Genomic DNA, 12025 nt, shown 5'->3' on the forward strand with positions numbered 1-12025 from the left:
ACTTTTCTGGCTTCGCCGGCCCAATACGTCCGCCTAAGCTCGCCTACCTTCGCCGCCGCGGACCTTGAATACGTTCGCCTAAGTTATCAAATAAAGCTGTCAAAAAGCCGCGGGGCGATGAGCAGCGGACTGTGACAGTTATCACTCATCCGATCTCGCTGCCCTTCGGCTTTTTCCCAGCTTTATTGCTAGCCTGTCACTAAGCACTCACACTAAACTACACTGTTCTACCCCCTATACCGGCGCCCCCGGAGCCCCCCGCAACTAAATAAATGTATTAACCCCTAAACCGCCGCTCCTAGACCCCGCCGCAAGTCTTATAAATGTATTAACCCCTAAACCGCCGCTCCTAGACCCCGCCGCAAGTCTTATAAATGTATTAACCCCTAAACCGCCGCTCCCGGACACCGCTGCCACCTACAGTATACCTAGTAACCCCTATCCTGCCCCCCCTACACCGTCGCCACCTATAATAAATTTATTAACCCCTAATCTGCCCCCCCTACACCGTCGCCACCTATAATAAATTTATTAACCCCTATCCTGCCCCCCACTACGCCGCCGCCACTGTAATAAAATTATTAACCCCTAAACCTAAGTCTAACCCTAACGCCCCCCTAACTTAAATATTAATTAAATAAATCTAAATAAATTAACTCTTATTAACTAAATGAATCATATTTAAAACTAAATACTTACCTTTAAAATAAACCCTAATATAGCTACAATATAAATAATAATTATATTCTAGCTATCTTAGGATTTATATTTATTTTACAGGTAACTTTCAATTTTTTTTAACCAGGTACAATAACTATTAAATAGTTATTAACTATTTAATAGCTTACCTAGCTAAAATAAAGAGAAATGTACCTGTGAAATAAATCCTAACCTAAGTTACAATTACACCTAACACTACACTATACTTTAATAAATTATTCCTATTTAAAACTAAATACTTACCTGTAAAATAAACCCTAAGATAGCTACAATGTAATTAATAATTATATTATAGCTATCTTAGGATTTATATTTATTTTACAGGTAACTTTGTATTTATTTTAGCTAGTTAGAATAGTTATTAAATAGTTATTAACTATTTAATAACTACCTAGCTAAAAGAAATACAAAATTACCTGTAAAATAAATCCTAACCTAAGTTACAATTAAACCTAATACTACACTATCATTAAATTAACTAAATAAACTACATACAATTAAATACAATTACATAAACTAACTAAAGTACAAAAAATAAAAAAAGCTAAGTTACAAGATGGCGTCCCCTCAATTCCGATTGGCTGATAGGATTCTATCAGCCAATCGGAATTAAGGTAGGAAAATCTGATTGGCTGATCGGAACAGCCAATAGAATGCAAGCTCAATCTGATTGGCTGATTCCATCAGCCAATCGGATTGAACTTGAATCTGATTGGCTGATTCCATCAGCCAATCAGATTTTCCTACCTTAATTCCGATTGGCTGATAGAATCCTATCAGCCAATCGGAATTGAGGGGACGCCATCTTGGATGACGTCCCTTAAAGGAGCAGTCATTCGTCGTAGTCCGTCGGTGAAGAAGGTGGTTCCGCGTCGGCGGAAGGAAGATTCAAGACCCGGCTTGGAAGATGACTTCGCCCGGATAGAAGACCTCTTCAGCGCCTCTTTGAAGATGACATCGGCCGGATCGAAGACTTCTTCAGCGCCGCCTTGATGATGACTTCATCGGATGGAAGATTTCTTCAGCGCCCCGCTTGGAGGATTAACTTCTTCCGCTCCGGATGTCCTCTTCAGTTCCATCGGTGGCTCGGCTGAGTGAAGACGACTCAAGGTAGGATGATCTTCAGGGGATTAGTGTTAGGTTTTTGTAAGGGGGGTTTGGGTTAGATTAGGGGCATGCCCCCACAAATGGCCCTTTTAAGGGCTGGTAAGGTAAAAGAGCTTTGAAATTTATTTAATTTAGAATAGGGTAGGGATTTTTTTTATTTTGGGGGGGTTTGTTATTTTATTAGGGGGCTTAGATTAGGTGTAAGTAGCTTAAAATTGTTGTAATATTTTAAACATGTTTGTAACTTATTTTTTTTTTTTTTGTAACTTAGCTTTTTTTATTTGTTGTACTTTAGTTAGTTTATGTAATTGTATTTAATTGTAGTTATTTGTATGTAGTTTATTTAGTTAATTTAATGATAGTGTAGTATTAGGTTTAATTGTAACTTAGGTTAGGATTTATTTTACAGGTAATTTTGTATTTCTTTTAGCTAGGTAGTTATTAAATAGTTAATAACTATTTAATAACTATTCTAACTAGCTAAAATAAATACAAAGTTACCTGTAAAATAAATATAAATCCTAAGATAGCTAGAATATAATTATTATTTATATTGTAGCTATATTAGGGTTTATTTTAAAGGTAAGTATTTAGTTTTAAATAGGATTCATTTAGTTAATAAGAGTTAATTTATTTAGATTTATTTAATTAATATTTAAGTTAAGGGGGCGTTAGGGTTAGACTTAGGTTTAGGGGTTAATAATTTTATTACAGTGGCGGCGTAGTGGGGGGCAGGATAGGGGGTTAATAAATTTATTATAGGTGGCGACGGTGTAGGGGGGGCAGATTAGGGGTTAATAAATTTATTATAGGTGGCGACGGTGTAGGGGGGCAGGATAGGGGTTAATACATTTAATATAGGTTGCGGCGGGTTCAGGGAGCGGCGGTTTAGGGGTTAATACATTTATTATAGTTGCGGTGGGCTCCGGGAGCGGCGGTTTAGGGGTTAATATGTATAGAGTAGCTTGCGGTGGGCTCCGGGAGCGGCGGTTTAGGGGGTAATAACTTTATTTAGTTGCGGCGGTGTAGGGGGGGGTCAGATTAGCGGTGTTTAGACTCGGGGTACATGTTAGGGTGTTAGGTGTAGACAGCTCCCATAGGAATCAATGGGATGTCTGTCAGCAGCGAACTTGTACTTTCGCTATGGTCAGACTCCCATTGATTCCTATGGGATCCGCCGCCTCCAGGCTGGCGCTTTGAAAACCAGGTACGCTAGGCCGTAAAAGTGCCGAGCGTACCTGCTAGTTTTTTGATAACTAGCAAAAGTAGTGAGATTGTGCCGCACTTGTGTGCGGAACATCTGGAGTGACGTAAGAATCGATCTGTGTCGGACTGAGTCCGGCGGATCGAAGTTTACGTCACAAAATTCTACTTTTGCCGGTCTCGAGCCTTTGATAACTAAGGTGAATCAGCCGCGCCACAAATACGCTGCGGAATTCCAGCGTATTTGAGGTTGACGGCTTGATAACTAGGCCCCACTGTGTAGTATTTGCTATAAAAAAGATATGTAATCAAGATGTAGTGGCAGTAGGGGACTAAAAAAGTGTCCCTGCAGTTACTTTGAGTACAGAAAAACATATTATCCCTTTAAGGCAGTTATCTGCTAAAATTATCTGTTGTACAAGTACAGAGCATTTCCTCTTTCGCCACAATATTCCTTTAAATGAATGTTTCCACTTGGGTTACCACCTTAGCCATGTTTTCATGGTCAGTTATGAGTTACACATGCTGCAGGCTTTGATAATTATAATTATTATTTATTTTATATTGAATATTTCCATAACGTGCCTTACGATAAGTAATTCTGATTGTGCTAACCGACACCGCGTTAGAACTAAAGCGAGAAACCTGAAGCGCATTACACATATTTTACATTACTTTGTTCTTCACCTAGAAATAAATTACATTTGTATTATTAAATAAATATATATATATATATATTTATGTATGTATGTATATGTGTGTGTATACAGTGTGTGTATATATATATATATATATATATATATATATATATATATGTTTATGTATGTGTGTGTATACATATATATATATATTTATGTATGTGTGTGAATACAGTGTGTGTGTGTGTATGTATATATATATATTTATTTATGTATGTGTGTGTATACAGTGTGTGTGTGTATGTGTATATATATATATATATATATATATATATATATATATATATTTATGTATGTGTGTGTATACAGTGTGTGTGTGTATGTGTATATATATATTATATATATATATATATATATATATATATATATATATATATATATATATATATATATTTATGTATGTGTGTGTATACAGTGTGTGTGTGTGTATGTGTGTATATATATATATATATATATATATATATATATATATATATATATTTATGTATGTGTGTGTATACAGTGTGTGTGTGTGTGTGTATGTATATATATATATATATATATTTATTTATTTATGTATGTGTGTGTATACAGTGTGTGTGTGTATGTATATATATATATATATTTATGTATGTGTGTGTATACAGTGTGTGTGTGTGTGTGTGTGTGTATATATATATATATATTTATTTATGTATGTGTGTGTATACAGTGTATATATATATATATATATATATATATATATATATATATATATATATATATATATATATATATATAAAATAAAAATAACATTGTCTTGTATGTGTAGAACATTGGAATGGGAAATATCAACTCCTGTCAGGTTAGCGCAGAAGCGATAAGTGTTAGGATTTTTTTTCTTCTGCGCTCTCTATTGAAGTCTATGGGGAGAAAAAGTTAGCACAGTCACAATATACAAGGTCCTGAAGTTAGCGCGCATCGAGGTTTTGCTTGCGCAACAAACTTTTACTTTCAAATTGAAATACGCGCTGTACCCCCTGCGCACAAAAAATATTTATTCTAACGAAATTTACGCTCAAGCAGGAACACTAAATAGCGTGCCACTTGTAATCTAGCCCTAAATGTATAAATATTTTACAATTATTGAACCTGATATTTTGTTAGCAAAATGTGCTTTGATTTGCAGTTTACCATAATAAACACCTCTTATCTCCCCTGCTGAAGCTAAATAAAAGCTCTGTGCACTGTAGCAGGGTTATGCTCTTCCAAATTGTATTTTATGGGTATTTTATGTGTTTTATGTCGCTTTTAAAGATATATATATATATATTGTCTTGCTATAGTAAAACAAATCAGCCAAGTCTATTTTTTAACCAATTATCATATTGTTTGCTGCACTTGTCTTTAACCCCTTGAGTGCTAGCGACGGCTCTGAGCCGTCGCAGAGTTTCCCACTCATGCTGCTTATAAGCCTGTATGTCAGGCATCTAAGCAGCTACAGACCCCCAAGACCCACAGTTGGAAAGGTAATCGCCTAACCTTTCCAATGGTGTAAGTCTTGGGGATCTGAAAAAAATAATACAAAAGTAAAAAAAAACCTTAAAAAAACAAAACAAACTTAAATCAGCTTAGCACCCAGGTGGGAAAGTGCTTAGCACTCAAAGGGTTAAATAGCCAAACTCCACCCCCCCATTTGCCTTATTTGGAAGAGCCAATCCAGGGTAAGCAGAATCAAGGATAGCCTGTTGCATTATGCTAGTATAATGTGCATTGTTTTGCAGTTATTAGCTAAAGCCAGTTAAAAAAATATATGTAGCAGGGTTAGCTTTAGCAAGTCTCCATTGTGCTCTGCTAGTTCATAAAATTACATGAAAAAGTGGCAAAATAATACTATGCATAACTTAAATTATTTTTATAAAAATCTCAGCATGCTTACGGTCCCTTTAAAGCTTCAGACTGGCTAAAAAAAATAATGGCAGCCTGGAATAATTTACAAAGCTATAAATTTATGGCAAATAAAAACCATATGTCATATCTTATCTCTCCTTATTTTTCTCCTTTCCACTCTCACATGTTTTGTCCTTGGCTGCCTTCTCCTATAACCGGGATAGCCCTAGGTCTCCCACATATGTTTGAATACCAAATAGTTTTTAGCCTCAACTGAGTAACTTTAATCTTTCCACTTTTCTCTTGATCACAATTTACAAACTTGCAGGATCTAAGATTTGGTAAGGTAAATGTTCACTGCGGAGTTAAAGTCTTTTTAAGAACAGTCAAATTGTTCTATCAGCAAATCAGTATTTTCTTAATTAAATGGATGTTTGTAAGCTTCTTGTGTTTGATGTAGGATAATATATCCCTAGAGAAAAGGCTTGGTGTATGCATGTGGTTACAGATATAGACTAATGATGTTGCTTTCTTGCATTACCACAGTGCAGCTGCCTATTCTTGTAATACTTGAACACCCACACATAAGGCATGATGATCTAAAGATCTTTGGGCTGGCAAGATTCTTTAAAGGGACAGTCAACACTAAAACTGTTATTGCTTAAAAAGATAGACAACCCCTTTACTACCCATTCCCCAGCTTTGCACAACCAACATTGTTATATTAATATACTTTATAACATTTAAACCTCTAAATTTCTGCCTGTTTCTAAACCACTACAGACAGCCTCTTATCATATATACATTTGTTTCCCCAAAATCTTTCAATTTGCCCAATTCAATTATTCAATAGCTTAGAGCAGGGATGGCCAGCTCTTTGCCTGAAGGCTGCGTGCGGCCCTCTGCACTTATATTTGAAGCCCCTGAGAAAAAGCAGAACTAAAAATGTGCGCCATTGTATTTGTGGAGGAAAGGACGGCATACAGAGAGAACCCTGCAACCTTAGGGGTATTCCTTGCCCTGTGCCACTGGACATTCTTAGGAAATATATTAGTCTTTTAATAGCCATATAATGCATATGTAACCCTTATGACTTCTAAAAATGTTGATCTGTGACCTCCATGTGTTGGGAAATTGGCCATTACTGGATTAGAGCAGTGAACACATTTGTTACAGCTAGCCCTAATTGGCCACTCACCAGGGTTTTAAAGTAGTTTCTAATTCACTAATAAATCAACTATTTATAATGCTTGTTAAACTTTTTATCTTGTACCTTTGGTATTTCGCAGTGCAGTAATTATAAACATACAATGGGATGAAAGGGATTTATCAGGGTATATTTATCATAGTGCGAGTGGTCATGATACAATGGGCTCGATTTACCAAAGCCCTACGGCTGCAAGTTCTCACAAGAACTTGCTCGCCGTAATTTATCAAGCAGCGGTCACCAGACCGCCGCTTCCTTAACCTCTTCGCCACCTCTAAGGTGGCGAAATTCAATCTCCGCGGTCGAGTCCGACCGAGGAGATTGACAGCTCCTGCCCACGCGTAATTGGCTGTGCGCGGACAGGGGGCGGGATTGCACGCAAGCGCAAAATTGCGCTCATGTGCAATGGTGATTAACTGCGAGTAATTTTGTCCCGTCACAGGCGAGCTGAGGCGTACAGGGGCGCGTATACGTGCCCCTGTATGCCTCAGCTTTGATAAATCTAGCCCAATGTATCGTATCATGTCCGCTGCACATCAATACAGCATTTATCATTGCACCAGCAGTTCTTGTGAACTGCTGGTGCAATGCTGCCCCTTGCAGATTTGCGGCCAATCGGCCACTACCAGGGGGTGTCAATGAACCAGATTGTATTCGATCAGGTTGATTTCTGTCCGTGGCCTTAGAGCAGGTGGACAAGATATGGAGCAGCGGTCTTTAGACTGCTGCTTCATAACTTCTGTTTCCGGCGAGCCTTCATACGGAGTTTGATAAATTGGCCCCATTGTGTCTATTTGGTGGTCGTCAGGCGTGGTGCTCATATTAAGTTGAAAATAAACGCAATCACTTGAGCGCAAAAGGTAACGCTTGTTGGGCTAGAGCGTCCTCAGAGCTCTGGTTTACTGTTCGCAAAACAAAAAAGTCTCACAAAACACATCAAAAATACATTACAAAGTACAGTTTTATTTATATATATATATATATATATATATATATATATATATATATATATATATATATATATATATATATATATATATATATATACAATTTGTAGTAGAAAGTGAAGGGCACTCTCAGGATTTGTGTCGAAACAAAAAGTTTTATTAAGAATTACATCAAAGACAGACTCTGTCTTTTATTTAAATTTTTCATTGAGGCGATAAATAAAACATAACAATCAGGTTACATGGAATAAAGATAACATCAGTATTAAAAAGACATTGGGGCATATTTATTAAACTCCGTATAGGTATCAAGAAGTTATGAAGCAGCGGTCTAAAGACCGCTGCTCCATAACTTGTCCGCCTGCTCTGAGGTTGCAGACAGAAATCAACCCGATCGAATTTGATCGGGTTGATTGACACCCCCTGTTAGTGGCCGATTGGCGCGAATCTGCAGGGGGCGGCATTGCACCAACAGTTCACAAGAACTTGCATGTACTGTTCTGTAATGTGCTTGTCTCCCAAACGCCTTCCTCACTAAGGAGCAGGCCGCACTCTCCTGGCGAAAGACTGGAGGTAATCACAGGGGTCTGCATCAGTATCATAACCGGACCAGAGATGGACAGTCCGGGTACAGTACAGTTTAAGCAAAAAGGAGAACAGAAAAGTAGGTATGGGTGCGACTATTTCTAAAACTTTACATTTATTATATAGATTAAAATCTACACATTAGGAAAGTGGACCAAAATATGTCCCAAAAAGAGCTGATAACTTCTCACCTTAAGGTGGCAAAACAGACTTTATTTAGGAGGGTAAATAAAAAGAGAGAAGCGCTCAACCTGGGAACGAAAATAGCATAATAGCTTGTTCTATGGCTAGATACCACCCAAGAAGCAGCCTCTTTTTGCTCAAAATGTGCCTTTCACAGAGAAGAACTTTCCTGAAGCATATCAGTCTGATCCTGACTTCACAGTACAGTCCAGCCCCGAAATACCAGGCAATCCCTCTCTGAACGAGAGGAACAGCAAAACCCCAGACGTACGTTTCGGCCTTGTGTGGGCCTGGTCAGTGAGGTGCAGCCATATCCCTCTAGGCACACTGAGCAACGGGTCCACGTCTGGATTCCCGCATCACCCTTAGGGAGACTTCCCTAAGTGTCATAATTTGCATAAATAAAAAGAGAGAAACGCTCAACCTGGGAACGAACAATAGCATAATAGCTTGTTCTATGGCTAGTTACCACCCAAGAAGCAGCCTCTTTTTGCTCAACATGTGCCTGTCACAGAGAAGAACTGATCCTGACTCAACAGTACAGTCCAGCCCTGAAATACCAGGCAATCCCACTCTGAACGAGAGAAACAGCAAAACCCTAGACATATGTTTCGGCCTAGTTTGGGCCCCAAAACTCAAGCTTTATTTCGGAGGGTACCTGAAAACAGATCCGAGAGAAGTACCAGGCAGGCTGACAAACAAAACCACTTCACGGCCAATATCAGGAAGCGTCGGGTTGGGACACAGCTCACACCTCCAGTGGTCAAAAAAGAGAGACAAAAAGGACAAAATAATTATAGGTGATGCGTTTCAGCCTGTACATGGGCCTTTTTCAAACCTGCAAAAAACACATATACACATATAAACACATTAATACATATGTAGACATATATAGAACTACATTGGAGCCCTTTGCAGTTAAGTAGATTATAACATGTAAATCATATTAATGTAATATTTATTTTTAATAAAGTGTGTAACTATGTATTTACTGTAAATATTTCGCAATGTTCTGAACATAGCAGAATATGTTCTATGTATTTATAAATAGACATTGCTATATATATCTGTATATATCTATACTTATATATAAGATATATATATATATATATATATATGTATAGATATATCTTTTATCAAAAACATATCATATATATAGAAATATTTATTTATAAATAAATAGAACATATTCTTATATGTGAAGAACATTGGAATGTGAAATATTAATATTTTCATGTTGAGAATATTCAATCAGGTTTGTGCATGAGTAGGGTGTTAAGTTGTATTCTACTTTTTTTGCTCCATTGACTTCTATGGGGGAATACGTAAACGTGTGAGTTTACTTTCCACTTGTAATATGATTGCTACCCGATGTGCTCAAAAAGCTTACTTCTAGCAGAGTTAACGTGTGAGCAGGAGTGTTAAATACTGCTCCACTTGTAATCTGGCCCTTAATTGGCATACCACCCGGCCCATTTTACTTACTACCTGACTAAAATGTAAGCCAACATGAAGCTAGATGAGTTAATATTTATTTTTTTCAATGTTTGTTGCACAAATTATCATATAAATTGATGTTAAGGGGCCTTCAGGCTCGCCGGAAACAGTAGTTATGAAGCAGCGGTCTAAAGACTGCTGCTCCATAACTTGTCCATTGCCTCTGAGGCTGCAGTCTTCAATCCGCCCGATCCTATACGATCAGGCTGATTGACAACCCCTGATAGCTGCCGATTGGCCGCAAATCTGCAGGGGGCGGCATTGCATAAGCAGTTCACAAGAACTGCTTGTGTAATGATAAATGCTAACAGCGTACGCTGTCGGCATTTATCTATGTGCGGCGGACATGATACGCTACATCGTATCATGTCCACTCGAACTTTGATAAATTGACCCCTAATTATGCAATCAATTTGAGCTTTGGGTAGCTTAAGCAATAGTTACAATTAAGAGAAAATTATATAATATTGCAACATATTACTCTGCCCCCACCCAGTTACTTCCTAATGCCACCCGTCCGTCTCAAGAACACTGGTATCCTTTGTTAAAACTTCATTCCGTTCCATGACATCATAATGCTTTGAAGCATGTATGTATGCAGCCATATAGTACTCAAGACACGTGCATTCTCCTTAGCATACCTTAGTATTCTCTCTGTGAAAGAAGTTCATTTTTTAAAATTTGTTTAAACTGTAATCTTGATATTTAATTTTGACTTCAACGTTCCATTAAAAGTTGTTTTTTTTTGGTGAAAAGTTGCTGCTCAATGACCACAGTACCTCTGCGGTAGAATAGCCACGTAATACAAACCATCATAAACCGTAGAACATCTGTGAACATTCACCTCAGAAATAAGAAAACACTTTTAGATTTAAAGTCTATTGTATTTCAGCTTAGATGAACAGATTAAATAAAGGAGGTGGATATGATCAAGTACTTTAATGGGAAACTGGAGATCTGTATATTTTCACCTTGAGATGTAAGTGTAGCGAATTGTAAACCTCCCCGTGCATTAGACACGAGTCACTGCACACATTTTAAGGCAGATTTGGACTCTGATATATACTTTTTTTTGTGTGTGTGTTGTTCTTGCCATTACTTTAATGACAGAAGTAGATGGAATGTAAAATAGGAACCAAATCCCAAATGCTATTGCCCTCTCTTAGCTACAACAATGTAGACATTAAACATGATATGTTAAATGAAATAATGCACGAATATTTCAGTCCTGTAACAGAAACTACTCTGTGGATGGAGAGACTGACATGATAAAGCAAAGGACAAAGAAGGCTTATTGTTTTGTGGTTCCTTCATGTGAAGTCAAAAAGTATTCCAAATGGTCTAACATTCAGTTCTACTACTGCACAGATGACTTGTTTTGAACTGGACACAGAATTCTACAGTTACTGTATATTGAAAGATCATTTTTCATGTGTAGATACAGTGAGATAAGAAATTAGGTCTCTGATGGCTACTTCGAAGCACTAACCATTGTTTTTGCTGTATCAGATGATCTGTTGAAGAGGTACCTGACATTAATAGTTATACAAAAATATAAGATTTTTAATTAAGTTTGGCAGAATGTTTCAGCAAAAAATAATTCACTAATTCAATTAGTATAGTAGAACATATCTGAATTATTAATATATAATTATTCTTTTTTTCCCCCCTTCTAATATAACCTCATACGCTAGGGAATAATGGCTGTCAGATAAATCTATATTAACTTGACAAGTGGCACTGGTCTATACAATAGAGAGGTTTGTCTTTGGTCTGTGGACCTGGGACGTTCAGCATTGATAGAACCTTGTTCAGTGCAGGTAATAAGCTGGTCAGTCATGCAGCCAAAGATCAAGTTTAAAGTTAAAATTTAATAGGAATTCCCAGCACTATTGTATTTCAGTTTATATAGACAGTGACTGCCCATTTTGTTTTCTGTGTTATTGGTACAGATAATGGAAGATAAGCTTTATTTGCAGAAAATAATATTAGGGAAATCATGAATGAAAAAAAGATGCTGTAAGTATAAT

This window comes from Bombina bombina, chromosome 2, assembly GCF_027579735.1.
Source record: "Bombina bombina isolate aBomBom1 chromosome 2, aBomBom1.pri, whole genome shotgun sequence".
Taxonomy (NCBI): domain Eukaryota; kingdom Metazoa; phylum Chordata; class Amphibia; order Anura; family Bombinatoridae; genus Bombina; species Bombina bombina.